The sequence below is a fragment of the Falco punctatus genome, assembly GCF_963210335.1.
Source record: "Falco punctatus genome assembly, chromosome: Z".
Classification (NCBI taxonomy): domain Eukaryota; kingdom Metazoa; phylum Chordata; class Aves; order Falconiformes; family Falconidae; genus Falco; species Falco punctatus.
Genome location: NC_137586.1, coordinates 72,426,361 through 72,432,112, shown reverse-complemented (window position 1 = coordinate 72,432,112; position 5,752 = coordinate 72,426,361).

Genomic DNA, 5,752 nt, shown 5'->3' with positions numbered 1-5,752 from the left:
TGGAGAGGGGTTTTTTGTGGTTTGGTTTTTTTTTAATTATATTTTTTCCTTCCACCTGAAAATCCTCTAAATTATTATAATTTGGCAAAATTCTATGCTAAAAAAAATGAAAACTCCCACAGTTCTCCATGTGATTCATGAAGACTTCTAGAGTGTGGCATTTAACTTTGTGAAAGATGGTCTGTTCCGTTGGGGCTTTTAGATTTGAGTAAAACTTTTGTTACGTTTTCTTGCAGCAATGGACTGGAGCAGTACAAAGTACTGAAACAAAGACCAGTGAAACTATCTTACCTCTACTTTCCAGGTTACTGCTGTCATAGCTTCCATAGAGGATACCAGGATGCAGAAAGGCAAATAACTAATGAGCCCTTGGAAAGAGCTTAGCAAGAGCAGATACTGAAATGAAAAGCTCACAAGAAAAGACTAACAGTGCAGCCCTGAGTGGAAGTGAGAACCAGGACTGGGACAACTGTGGCAGAGAACTGAGCTGGAGATAACTGACGCAGAAGACTGGAGGTGATGGAAGAAGAAAGGTGTGTAATTGTGACCTTGTGTCCCCAGGGATCCAAGAATAGAATCTGTGATTGAGCAACCTGTCAAATAGTTGTTATGTCCATTATGCAAATAAGACTAAATGACTTCCAAATCTGAAAGAAAACAAAAAACCCCATGATTGGTAGTGATAGGAAGAGAAATAGCATGTTCTGACTCCTACATTTATGTATTTGCACATATTTTCCAGTACCTATTCTGCCTAGATATTAAAAGTTTACTGTTATCACTAAGGCCAAACTCAAGTTGTGGTTAAAGGTCCTGAATTTTATTGAGTGGCTATAGAAAAAAGCCAGATATTGTGGATATTAGATTTCAGTTTTCATTATCATGGAAAGCCAAGTCTTATAAATGTCATTTCAACCTACAAAGTATATAAGAAGTAAATATTGTAAAATTAATGTATGACATTCACTGACATTCAGATGAGACCTTCAAAGCTTAATAAATGTTAGTCTAACTAACTGAATTGCATATTGCGGATTCTTTTTCTCCTGAATCCTGTGCAGTTATATGAGAGCACTGTTTGCTTTACATGAGGTGAACTGAAAGGAACAGCTTAGGTATTGATGAAGAAGGAAATTCCAACTACAATTAGTTGTATGAAAAAGAGCATATAAGTTGTACCAGACAATCTCATAAGGTCCCTTCTAGGTTCAACTACTCTGTGATTCTGTAACCCTAAAACCTTCTAAAAAACAACATCCCAACATGTATATATTCATAGGTTATATGTCTGTTGTTTAGTCATTTGATTCTTACCAGATTCAGGGCTAGTACTTTTATAGTTTTTGAATTAATGACATAGGTATGTAACATTTGTGGGAGAGAAAGACAAAGCAGGGGTTAAGTAGAAACGGCTACTCAGTTGTCAGACACAGATATATATCAGTCCCCTGCCATGAATAAAGTTGTATATTTTGTTTGACATTCTCCTGATTTTGTTTGTCAGCACTATTGACTTTTTTCCCTACCTTATTTCGTAGTTTATTCCCAGTAGAATTTGTGTGATGTGGACAACACCTGCGGCCTGCTGGGTCATTATGGCTAAACACTGGCTTTGTATAATTATTTCATCATGAATTTTCTCCTTGGTTTTCACTGTTTAATATATTAGTTTCAACATTGCTTTAGCGACAGTGGTCAGACCCGTTGTTAGTGATTGCCAGAAGGTATGCTCGTCTCTATCCAGCCCAATTTACGCCTTTTGATATATTAGTAGGCCATTCCAAAAATCGTGAAAGACGTACATACACAAAGAGTTTGAGAATTCTGTGTTCTTCTCACTACTGAGGTCCTACCTGCTTCAGAACTTGAAATCTTTGAACTGTTTTCATACGGTGGAATTGTTTAGGAAGGCTTGGGTGTCTATGCTGTGAGGTACAAAGCCTCAAACAGACTTCTTAATTAGGAACCCAATGACCATAGCATGCTTAACTGAAAAGATTATTTAATTTAGATAACAGAATATTGAGGGAAAATTGGGACATTTTTAACATTCAATATGAACTTTGTCACTCAAGAAAGTCACATGAAATAAAACTAAATAAACCATCTTCCTATCTATATTTGATACGAAAGAAGCCAATCCTTGTGTTGCAAAGTGCTATTATACACTCTTTTGACAGTGTAAACTTTCTATTGTTTTTTAATTACCTGTTGGCTTTTTCCCCTAAAAGTAGAACTGGAATATTGTTTATTTTCCTCCCCTTTTTGGTACATGGGACATTAATAATAAACAATTAATAGTATTGCATATTATTTTTAGTATATGTGACATTTACCATTATAGATTAGAATCCCAACTACTAATCAGAAAGTAAACTCCATAAAGGAAATGAAAATGAACATTTTATGGGGTGTGAGACAGAGTAAACACTTATCACAGACTTCTCAGAAAAATCTGTTCAAGGGTCTGTCAACAGATTTAGGATTCACTCTTTCCGGCACTTTACATTCTTAGGCCTATAAATGTTTTATGACCTCCCTCTATGAGTACTCATAGACACTCACAGCAAAAAGGAGGTAAAGCAAAATTGATCAGTGTATTAAAAGTGCTGAGCCAAGCAGACGCCTCAGAACTAAAGTGACTGTGCAGTGGTGATTCAGCTGGCCTTCATGAAAATGTTATTTGAAAAAACCCTGTTAAATGTGAGTTTCCAACACACTCTCCTAGCTTTTGTGTTTGTCGGCACCTTGCATGTGAGATACCAAGACTAGGATATGTTATGGGGAAACTCATGCCTTTCTGTTATGGTGTTTTCCAGTTTCAAATTAGGCTCCAAGCAACACCATTATCAACTAGTGAGTTAGATGTAACATTTATGGTGACCTTTCCTTTTGCTAATTTTTGTAAATTCTTCCACTTCCAAACATCACAGCCACATTGATGAGACAGAGGCATACAGTAGCTAAAACCAAGTGTAACAAACTTGAGCCTGATTATGTTGGCTTTGAACTTGGCCTAGTTTTGTTAAACAGAAAAGGAACTAGAGTAATTTTGGGGGGTTTGGGTGTATCAGCCATTATACAGCAGAAAATTGTAATTCTTAAATTTTCTAAAAACTTTCAAGTTTGAGGTAACATTTTATTACTTTCCATTGAAAACATCACAAAACCTTACAGCATGTCTTATTTCAGATTGGAGCAAAACCTGGAGCTACCATACTAAATCCATGATTGTTCACTTACCTGATTTTCCTCTCTTCTAAATGCCCAACACAAAGGAATTTACATAACAGATTTGATGCCCTGTAAGATTTTTCTAAACAGTTTTCCATTACTGATGCTACATATATTCCTATGTATCAAGTTACATATATATACTTGTAACACTACATATAGTATTTTTATGTAGCCTTTAGGAGCAATGTTAGCCAAAACAAACCACTGTAATGTGAAATTAGAATTTGTTACTTTCACAGCTTTTGCTGTTTGAGTGTAATAGTAATTTCTGTGCACTGAGGACTTTAAAAAATGCTAAGATTCTAAATTTTGGTTGTTCTTTTACCTGTTTTTTTCTTTTCTTTCAAATCTGCTCTATGCAGATAAAATCTATTTCCCCCAAAAATAAACAGGGAGGGGCTTTGTGCAGCATTTTGTGTTATCTTGTGAATCTTTTCTCAGTCATATAAATCTTTGTCTAGAATAATTAGATTGATGAGTAGAAGGCAGACAATGCCACAGACCACAGGAAGATTCTTAGTTAGATATTGAAGTTTTATAGTTTTGTTAATCATAAAGATTTCACTGCAGTGTCAAATCAGTCTTATGAAAAGGTTAACTTTACCGTGGCTAAAATTCTAATCTTACAGTCCTTGAAAGGCAGTAATATAAATTAAATTCCAAACTGCATTTTCACAGAATGTAGTCTTCATGACAAGCATTTTTTAAAAATTATCCTTTTTAAAATATTTTTATGGGGAAAAAAATAGTCTACTTTTGACTAGTGTGCTGAGGACTTTAGGGAAATGTGACATCTTTACATTTCCTTGTGTTTCCAGGCAAGTTTTCACTGGAGTGTGTGGGTGGCTGGATTTAGAGGTTGTAGTCCTCAACTGCTCAAAATTACTGGTCTCATTTTTATGGTTTCATTACTCACCACTTCGTCCTTTAACCTGATTGTGTAGAACAGTCCTTGGACAAAAACTAAATGGTTTGCTTTTCAGAAGTTGAATCAGAGCCACTGGATAAAGCCAGGTCAGAGGATGAACAAGAAAACTGTTAAGCAGTGGTAAACATGGATGTAGCAACATCAGGACAAGGTAAAAAGAAAAAAACGATGTAGAAGGTGGCAATCTCTTAACATGATTCAGCAACGAATGAGTCAGTTTTCCTGACTTTGCTTTGGTGCTTGTTCACACTCTCCACTGTAAGACAGCATGCTAGTGAACAGTGAATTTAACGGAGTATTTTTTTCTTACAATTTTTATTGTTTCCATATTTAAAAAAGAAGTGGTAAGTTTCTTTATGTAGTGCACTGATGATGGGCTGGGAAGATGAGAGGTATACAGAGAAAGACAAAAGTCCACAACAAACAGCTCTTTGATGGCCCGGATGTAAAGGAAAACAATGAAGCGCAAATTATGTTCCTAAATCTTGTACATAAGTTGTGTGAACTTTTAAAATCTCACATAAGTTCCGCCGTATTTCTTACACAATCACACAGAGATATAATACTGTCCCAAACTAATTCCTGGAGATTGTCACTGGCATGTCTTCTACATGCAAGAGTTCACAAGAAAATCACCTTCTATTTCCCTCATTAATCCATTTTCAGAAAGGATCTAGGACTCAAACAGGCTCCTGAAAATATGATTTATCTGCAAGGTCTACCTGTTTCTCATGCTTCTAATTTTTATTTTCTTTTTTTCCCCCACAAATAAAAGAATTTTTTCTTCACATGAGAACCTTAGAATGTGAATAGACTATGCTATACAAAAAAATATTTTGTTCACACATGTAATGACTAATGAAGTTTTTGAGGGATAAATTTTCAGACTTCAACATAAAGTACATATTTCTAAATAGATGGTTTTCTTAATCTCGATACAAGTAGTATATAGAAAGAACTTTGGAACATTATACTCAAGTTTTGCTCACTTTCCTCCAATTTTCTCATTATCCCTTGGAAAAACTCTCAGACTTTCAGAAAGCTCTGATTTAAATGCAGATTTCATACAATCATAGAACCATAGGATGGTTTGGGTTGGAAGAAATATTAAATATCATCTAGTTCCATAACCTCTGCCATAGGCAGGGACACCTTCCACTAGACCAGGTCGCTCAAAACTCCATCCAACCTGGCCTTGAACTACTTCATTTCAAGCCTTTACAGACATACGTGTATTTTTTAATAGATATTATTATTGAAATTATTATTTCACCTGTCTTTAAGGGTCTATTTCCTTCCTGAAGACCCAGTGTATGTTAAACCATCTCCTTTGTTTGTAGAAACTTTGACCTGAAGATTATACATATGGTTTGTTCATTTATATCAGTCCTTGGCAATGGCAGGTTTAGGGTGCAGCAGAAGTTGAGAGGGCAGCTGTGGAGAGGACAAACTACTTTATCATGCAGGATTTTGAGAAGAACAATTATTTTATTACTGGAGCAGATCTGGATTTCAGGGGAAAAGGTTGTTGCTACTGTATCAGCTGTAAAACATCAAAGTTAGGGCACATGAATGAGTTTTGTGTGC